The sequence below is a fragment of the Nicotiana sylvestris genome, chromosome 4 (assembly GCF_000393655.2).
Source record: "Nicotiana sylvestris chromosome 4, ASM39365v2, whole genome shotgun sequence".
Classification (NCBI taxonomy): Eukaryota; Viridiplantae; Streptophyta; class Magnoliopsida; order Solanales; family Solanaceae; genus Nicotiana; species Nicotiana sylvestris.
The window spans coordinates 175,077,835-175,087,522 of record NC_091060.1 but is presented as its reverse complement, the minus strand read 5'-3'; positions in this window follow the sequence as shown (position 1 = coordinate 175,087,522).

Here is a 9,688-nt window from a genome sequence, read left to right as displayed (position 1 = left end):
AGTTGAAATCCCGTCCCTTCGGATTATCGCTGAGGCTGAGATTGATGATGACGAGTGGGTCAAAACCCGTTTCGAGCAGTTGAACTTAATTGATGAAAAGAGATTGACAGCTGTGTGTTATGACCAATTATATCAAAAGAGAATGGCAAGAGCATACAACAAAAAGGTACGTCCCCGGAAGTTTGAAGTGGGCCAGCAAGTGCCGAAACGCATCCTCCCACATCAGGCCGAGGCAAAGGGCAAGTTCGCCCCGAATTGGCAAGGGCCATTCATTGTAACCAGAGTATTGTCCAATGGCGCTTTATGTTTAACAGATATCGAAGGGAAATGCGTCAACATGGCTATCAATTCTGACGCAGTTAAGAGATATTATGTATTATTTCTTTTAATTGTAATTGTTGTTTGTTTGCATTTGGCATGGTATCGGAGAATGAAATGATAGAGGCAATTTGTTCTTCCATCCAAATACTTTAACCTTTGCTTCCCCTTTTGAGCCTTATTTATTCTTTCATACCCCTCTTTTGGAATCAGTAATGAAAATGAAAGAAAAAGAGAAGAGAAAATAATGATAATAAAGACAAAAGAAAAGTCACAAGAAAAACAAAGGAATTGGGAACTACGTTTGACCTGATTCCTCAAAAAGGATACGTAGGAACCTCACGGCTCGGTCATAGTGTAACAAAAAATAAAATCCCCAAGCAAGAAACTGGGGCAGAAGTTGTGTTTGTAATTTTGGGAAGGAAGTTTGATTCCAAGAGCTGTAATGTTTTACCCATCAAAATTATTTTGAACCTTTTGATACCCCTTTTCTTTTAGCCATACACAAAAAGCCATATTGATGTCCAAAAAAGACCTCCCGATCAGTATCCGAGAGGTGCCAAGTCATGCAAATGGAAGTCGGGAATAACACTCTGATCCCCAGCAGAGAAGAGGATCATAAGCTGGAAATGAATTGATAGCCGAAAGAATCCCCAGCAGAGAGAGTCATATCGGTAACACTCCAATCCACAGCTGAAAAAAAATAAAATGAGAGAGTTTTATCGGTGAAAACCTTCACAGGCACCATAAGGCGACAGGAGTTTAGGGAAATGAGAGAGTCTTATTAGTGAAAACCCCTCGAAGGGCACTATGAGGCGACAAGGGGTCAAAAGAGGCAAACAAGATAAGATTGACGGAAAGGATCCGTCGAGGCATCAAGCAGTGCAAAGATGTTGAGTCGACAAAAGAATTGGGCGCTTACATATCCCCAACAAAGTAAGGCCATCAGAAAGATTGATTGATATAAATAGACTGGGTTGGTTAATCCAAAATGCATGACGTGATCATTGGGATCGGTTGTACCATTCAGATAAGTTCTTTTTTTTTCTTCTTCCCAACATTTTTCAGAAAACTATTCTTCTCTTATTTTCTTGAATTCATCATTTTTTATTTGTAAAGACTTTATCTCCCCAGCAGTTTGTTTTTGAAAAGGAGTTTCAGAGCTTATTACCAGTTGCCAAGATGGTGCAAAAACACAATGTGGATAGGACGGGCCAAAGATAATGCAATGGAACGAGAAAGACGTTCGTTGCAAGACCAAATGATGGATTGGTCTAGGATTTCGGGGAGAGTATGGAGAAAAGTGGGAAGCAACAATTGGTGAATAAAGAATCGTAAAGAAACAAGAGCATCCCTGGCAGATTATCAACCAAGTTCCAAGAGGGTCGGACAACACGGAGCAGGGAAAGAAGATGGGGAAAACCATCCCCAGCAGGAATATGATCGCCAGTAGGAATATCATCCCCAACAAATAATCTCATCCCCAGCAAGTTGGTAATGTAATGGAACACAAAGCTAGGAAAGGAGAAAGAGAAAACCATCCCCAGCAGGAGTGGCACGACCATTCACCACGTTTTAAACTAACAAAATTTTTTCTTTGATTTGAAGCAGGGACAGGAAATGTTATGGATGATGAAAAGACATCATGATACAAGAAATATTGTCAAACTGGGGCATAAAATTTTCTAGAAGTCCGGTACCTACTTGGGGAAGAAGCAAGATAACACAAGTTTGGGGAGAAATGGTATCCCCAGCAGTTTTCGGAAGAAGGCCAAACAAGTTTTAAAGGAAGCAATTTTTAAAGGAAGATAACACAAGTCTTAAGGGAAGTAGTTCCAGTGGAAGGAAAGCATCAGCTTTAAGGGAAGTAGTCTTTGAAGGAGGAAAATAACATATTTTTGAATAAAACACCGGTGTTATCCCCAGCAGTTTTTAGAGGGATGAAACACCCATTTTGAGGGAAGCAGTTCTAAAAGAAGATAATTTCAAGTTATAAGGAAAATGGTTCAGGAGGCAGGAAGGAACAACAACAATAAAACGCATTTTTAAGAAGTAATTGAAGTCAGGAGCCCGCCTGGAGAATGGAGGTATTATGTTTTGGGAAGTAGCGAAGTCAGGAGCCCGCCTGGATAATGGAGGTGTTATATGTTAAGAAGTTATTGCAGTCAGGAGCCCGCCTGGAGAATGGATGTGTTATATCTTTAAGTTGCAGTCGAAGTCAGGAACCCGCCTGGAGAATGGAGGTATTATCTTTTTAAGTCATAACAGAAGTCAGGAGCCCACCTGGAGAATGAAGGTGTTATATGTTAAGAAGTTATTGCAGTCAGGAGCCCGCCTTGAGAATGGAGGTGTTATATCTTTAAGTTGTAGTTGAAGTCAGGAGCCCGTCTGGAGAATGGAGGTGTTATATCTTTAAGTTGTAGTTGAAGTCAGGTGCCCGCCTGGAGAATGGAGGTGTTATATTTTAAGTTAAAGGAGTCAGGAGCCCGCCTGTAGAACGGAGGTTGTTATGTTTTAAGTTGAAGAAGTCAGGAGCCCGCCTGTAGAACGGAGGTTGTTATATTTTAAGTTGAAGAAGTCAGGAGCCCGCCTGTTAGAACGGAGGTTATTATATTTGAAGTTGATGAAGTCAGGAGCCCGCCTGTAGAACGGAGGTTGTCATATTTTAAGTTAAAGGAGTCAGGAGCCCGCCTGTAGAACGGAGGTTGTTATGTTTTAAGTTGAAGAAGTTAGGACACCGCCTGTAGAAAGGAGGTTGTTATATTTAGGAGCCCGCCTGTAGAACGGAGGTTGTTATGTTTTAAGTTGAAGAAGTCAGGAGTCCGCCTGTAGAACGGAGGTTGTTATATTTTAAGTTGAATAAGTCAGGAGCCCGCCTGTTAGAACGAAGGTTGTTATATTTGAAGTTGATGAAGTCAGGATCCCGCCTGTAGAACGGAAGTTGTTATGTTTTAAGTTGAAGAAGTCAGGAGCCCGCCTGTTAGAACGGAGGTTGTTATATTTGAAGTTGATGAAGTCAGGAGCCCGCCTGTAGAACGGAGGTTGTCATATTTTAAGTTAAAGGAGTCAGGAGCCCGCCTGGAGAATGGAGGTGTTATATTTTCAAGTTGTAGTTGAAGTCAGGAGCCCGCCTGGAGAATGGAGGTGTTATATTTTTTAAGAAGTCGTTAAAGTTAGGAGCCCACTTGGAGAATGAAGGTGTTATATATTTAAATTGCTGTTAAAGCAAGGAGCCCGCCTATAGAACAAAAGAGTACATTTCAAAATGAAGTCAGGAGCCCGCCTATTGAACAGAGGAGTAAATTTCATGTTTGAAGTCAGGAGCCCGCCTGTAGAACAGAGGACTACACTCAATTTCAAGTCAGAAGTCAGTAAAGCGGAGGGTTACAACAAAATATCCCCAACATAAATTCCGCTGCGGAAATCAGAAGGAAGACTACAAGAGCAAGTTTGAAGATAGATAAGATGTTGTAATCCCTAGTTTAGTCTAGCTTCTTGTTTTCTTTTAGCACGGTGTAATAAGGAGGTCGGAAAGCAGTAGTCACAACATGCAACAGCAGTAACAACAACATTGCAGTCCCATGGTAGTCCCAGCTACCAAAATTTCCCGAACTACATTAACCTGATTCCTTTTTAGCCAGGGATATGTAGGAAACCTTTGAAGCAAAGGTTCGGTTAAGCCTTTCAAAAAATGCTTCACACGGAGTATTTCCAACGGGCAAAAATCGCTCGAATCCGCTCACTTTATCTTTGCACGAAAACTCTTTGTGTTTTCGGACAAAGAGGGGCAGCTGTGAGCACGTGATTTTTACTTCACGAAAACTACTCCAAAAGAAATCGAAAAATAAAACAAATGTTATTTGGGTACAAGTTTAAGAATTTTGCGTGACATTTTTCATAATTATTTTGTCTGTGAGTGTTTATTTTGTTTAATGAATTAAAAATACAAAAATATATGTTGCATGCACATTTAAGATTTAATTGTGCACTTAGGAATTAATTGAACCATGTTTTGTTTTTAAGAGAAAGAAAATCACAAAATATGTATTTGTTGCATTTTTGTCGTTTTATTGTCCCATTGTGTCATTTTGTTTTTTTTATTAATATTTAATCCTGGGTGTCAATTGTTATTTAGGTTTAATTAATATTTTTAATTTAATTTTGGTTTTACAACTTATTTTAGAATTTTTGGTAATTAGGAATTAAAAAGAAGTTAAAAGAAAAGGAAGAAATGAAAAAGTTCAAAGAAATCGGAACTGGGCCGTTTTATTTTGACCAAAATCAGGCCCAAACAGATGCCCAGACCGGTCCAAATCTCATAGACGTTCGAACGACGTCGTTTCAACGGCAATCAATCACAACCGTTGATCCTACATGATCCAGCGGCTGAAAAGTCATCTCCCTTACCCATTCCCTGGCCCGACCCGTTACCCGGTTCAAACCGACCCCCTACTTAAACCAAACGACGCCGTATTGGTTAATCTCCTTGATCCTAGCCGTCAATCTTCATTGATCCAACGGATCACATTAATCCCCTCAATCTAATGTACTAAAATACCCAGACCCATTACCCCCTCTCATTTCCAAACACCCCCCCTGTTCAGTCATCTCTCTCAGAGACGACCCCTCGAAACCCTAGAGCCGCCACCCCACACCTTCGCCTGAAACCCGGCGGCAAAGACGCTGCCGACCACCCAAATAACACCCCTGATGCCTCTGACCACCCTCATTACGAATCCGTTAACCGTTTGCCTCGAATCAACCTCTAGCTTCTCGAATCTTCAATCGAAGATTCGAGCAAAACCTAAACCTACCCCAACCAGTCCCAAGTTCACACCCCAACTCCACCTGACCTCCCTCATCCCAAATACCATGTTAGTCTTGCTCAAATCAAGCCGGAACTGGACGAATCCTAAATCGACCGCACGAGCCCTAGAAGAACAAAACCTAGGAATCGATCCAAAAGATTTGAGGTCTTAACCGACTTTAGTGAAGTGTTCTCAGTCGAGAACACTCGATTAAGGTCCGTTTTGGCTTCAAAGTCTCAAGACGAAGTTCAAACTGAAACGGATGGGGTTTGGTATGGAAGTTTCGAGGTATTTCCTTTTGTTTTCCTTTTCCTTCTGTTTGTTTGTTTTATTTTAACTGAGTAGTTCGTCATTTTCGTCAAGTAGTTCTTCCTTCTCTTTCAGACCTTTTTCTGGTCCAGTTTTCTCATCTTGGTTGATTGGCATATGTTGAATTTATTAAATGGTCTCGTCGATTGACCCGTTCATGTATATAGTTCAGTTGTTCTTCTCAAGTTATTGTTTGTTGTTTTGTCTTCCGACCTTGGTATTTTCAGCCTCAGGGCTCATAGCCAGTATACTTGTCGTTCCACCATTTTTGTTCAAGGTGAATTTAGAATTGTATCTGTTCCCAATATAGATAGCTTACTCTCATGCATCTGTATGAATTAATTTCTTGACCATAATAGTCCAGTCTGACTATTGTCCTGAATCATTGAGTCCCCATCTTGGTTGAAATGCTGTTGGATTGGATTTGAGTTCAATTGCTGATTAAGTTTAATGACTTGGATCTACTCGTTTGTTCTGTTAAGTTTATTCTGATATGAATCTGGCTTTGCTGAATTGTCCTAAGGTTGTTGATTGGGAGTTAGTTTCATTTGTTTAATTAGTCAATTGTTAGGATTTCCAACTTAGTTGAATTGGTTATAGCTGATGGATTTGGTATAGATTGAAAGGGGTTGAGGTAGGATAATACACAGGGGTTAAGGGGGTAATTTGGGAATTGAAAAGTTTAAAAAAGGTTAGTTTAAGTGTTTTGTCCAGTAGGGTACTAAAGTACCATTAAACTAATGAATTGTTTAAGTACTAATGGGGAACAAAACATAATGGTAGGGGAAGGTTTAAGGGAAATGGATTAAGAAATAGGTGCCCGTACCTATTTGAATTTAAATAAAGGGAAGGACAAGGGATAATGGAAAAAACATACTCTAGTGGGGAACAAGTGAATTAAAAGGAGAACAAAACATGTAGTAGTGGGCAGAAATACTTTCTTAATTAGCTAAGTGCTCCTTAGAGTTGGAAAGGGGCTGAGGTTTGGGTATAAATAGGGGTCTGGACAGAATTAGGAGGGGACCTTTTTTAGTCTGGTCTGGCTGTTCTTTTGGGCAGACTTTAGAAGAGAAAAGATTCGAGAAATTTTAAGGGTTTTAACATTCTGAAAACTGGAAGAGAGTTTTAAGAGCTAGTCTAGTTCAACTAGTGCTATCCCATTGAAACTAAAAAGAGCTTCAGCTTTAACTGTGGAGTTGTATTTTCGAGTTTTTCTTGATTACTGAATTCCAGGGGTGTTTCTGCTTGTGTTTTGATTGATATTTGGTTGCTATCAAGCTGTTTTGGGGTCAGTTACTGGGTGTTTGTGTTGCTGTTGGTATTGCTGGGAATTCTAACTGGTTTCCTGAGTTTGCTATTGGTTATTTGCTACTGTTTCATTGGGTGTTGCTGGAATTCTGCTGGTTCCTTTTAAATCTGTTACTGGGTTGTTCTGTCACTGTGTTGCTGGTTGTTGTTGTTGTTGTTTGCTACTGCTCTGCTGATCCTCCTCTTTCTTCTTCATTGTTGTAAATCCTAGGTACACGTCTCAAAACTACCTTGATGTAGCTGTTGAAATAGAAATGAGATCAGCATGTTCATGTTCTCTCTATGTCGTACACTGATGGCTAGATAAATGTTAGTTAGTGTGTATATTGTTTGAGGCAAATCAGATTTGATGTGTAATAATCTGGACTTTGAACGATATTGGACCGTTAAATTTGAATTAGAATTTGTTCATTCTGAATAGTAGTTTTATTGTAGTGTATCTTGAATTCATATGATAATTATTCATTACAGCTTAAAATTGGCTTTGAAATCAGAATGTAGATCGTGATAATGTTAAAATTGGGCCTAATAATTGATTTAGTAAGTGCAACACTTTAGTTTTGACACCAGTGATTTGAGCTTAAGATCAGGGAATAGACACTTAAGTTGGTGAAGTGTGTTTGATAGCTTAACTCAGTCGTTAATCACTCCATTTCCTTCGGAATATTGTGGTAATACATTAGTTAGGCATAACCCAAGCTTAAAATTGGAATCAAAATGATCAGTGCTTGTTAATTTGACTAGGTGTACCTTGTTCTTACTTGTTACAAATTATAGGGCACATGGAATAGCTTGAAGCAAATTCAGTAGTATTCGTTTTAATTGAATTAAGCTTGCTTGGTACAAAGATCAAGGCCCAGCGGCCTGTTTCCGGCAGTTTGAGCTTCAGCTCCTCTGACGCGGGCCCAGGTCCAGTTTTAATTCCCTTCACGTTTGGACCTGGGCCAAGGTCTGCGACTGGCCAATTCTGAGGTACAAACCTGGATATAATTTCTCTTTGTTGGGCTTATCCTGGAGCCCAATGGCTAGACTGTGGTGCAGAATTATCATTTGATCTAGTAATAAATTAATTAGGACTTTTTCTTTTATTATTAGAGACAATTAGAAATAGCAAATCATAGTCGCTTTTAGGTTTTCCTTTTAAATAATAAATGAGACAAGCCTCGCCGAACAAAAAATACATAAATTGCGGGGCCCTTAATAAATGGTTAAAAAATGAAACATTTAGAATTCGGGATGGGCTGCTTAGTGAGTTTCATGGCCCTCCCCAAAGATGACATCGCGCTAGTCATTTTAGATGTGTTTTTAATAATTTACTTTCTTAAACTCGGGTGCACATTTATGTGACCCAAATCCAAATCTCAACGGAGTCAAAATGTGTCAATAATCATGGGTGCATTGATGTGACGTGGTTCGAGATGTGTTTTCACGACGTTGCAATTCTCGTTTAAAATAATAGTAATAAAAGCGGTAAAAGAGTAAAAATTTGCATATAGGTTCAGCATGTATAAAATCAGATAAATAAGCCGAATATGATAGTTGAGCGACCGTGCTAGAACCACGGAACCCGGGAATGCCTAACACCTTCTCCCAGGTTAACAGAATTCCTTATCCAGATTTCTGGTGCGTGGACTGTAAATACAGAGTCATTCTCTTCCTCGATTCGGGATTCAACCGGTGACTTGGGACACCATAAATCTCCCAAGTGGCGACTCTGAATTAAATAATAAATCCCATTTCGATTGTCCTTTAATTGGAAAAACTCCCCCTACGTCCCTTTACGGGGGCGCCAGGTGAAAAAGGAGGTGTGACAATTTCCACGAAAACAAACTTAATCCTTGCTCAATATCGAGAATCATCAATTAAAGCATCCGTAGTACTATTTAAGAACACAAAATAAATTGCAATTTAAGACTCACGGTCATGCTCGACACCAACGTACATATACTTGTCACCATGCCTATACGTCGTACTCAACAAGAAGCAAATAGCAAATATGACACAACTTCTAATCACTCAAGCTAAGGTTAGGACGCACACTTACCTCGAACTTCCACAGCCAACTCAAGCCTCAAACACCGTCTTTACTTTTGAATTTGACTCCAAATCAGTTGTATCTAGACATAATCGACTTAATAACATCAATAAACGCTAAACAATCCAATTCAAATGCTTAATTATAGCTTTTCCATCATTCTTCCCAAAAAGTCAAAATTGACCCCGGGCCCACTTGGTCAAAACACGAGGTTTAGACCAAAATACGATCACCCATTCACCCAAATAATCAAAAAATCCTAACTCTACCCAAATCCTTAATTTTCTACCCTTAATTTCATGTTTTAGGCCTAGAAATCTAGTGGGTGTTGATAAAAATGGAAGAAAACGAGCTTAGGATTACATACCTATGAAGCTATGGTGAAGTTCCTCTTCAAAAATCGCCCAAGAGATGTGGAGAAGATGAAGTTTATGAAAATGGTTGAATTCCCATAATACATTCTGTTTTTGGAACTTAAAATAACTGGGCGAATTTGCTCTATGCGTTCGCGACAGTCTCATCGCGTTCGCGATGAACTAGGCCTGAGAGACCTTCGCGTTCGCGGAAATAGGCTCGCGTTCGCGGAGAACTAACTTCTCGAGCCTTCGCGTTCAGGTGGTCGCGTTCGTGTATGCTGGGTCGCGTTCGCGAAGGGTATCCCCCCTTAGCCTCGCATTTGCGTCACCAGCTTCGCGTTCGCGAAGAAGAAATTTGGAACCTGGGAGATTTGCCTTACCCGTTCACGAGTGTGCCCATGCGAACGCGAAGAGAAAAATCCCTGGGCACTTAACAGCAAAAACCTGCAACTTTTATGAGTTCAAAAACCTTCCGAAACACATCCGAAACACACTGGAGCCCTCGGGGCTCCAAACCAAACATACATACTAACTCAAAAACATCATATGAACTT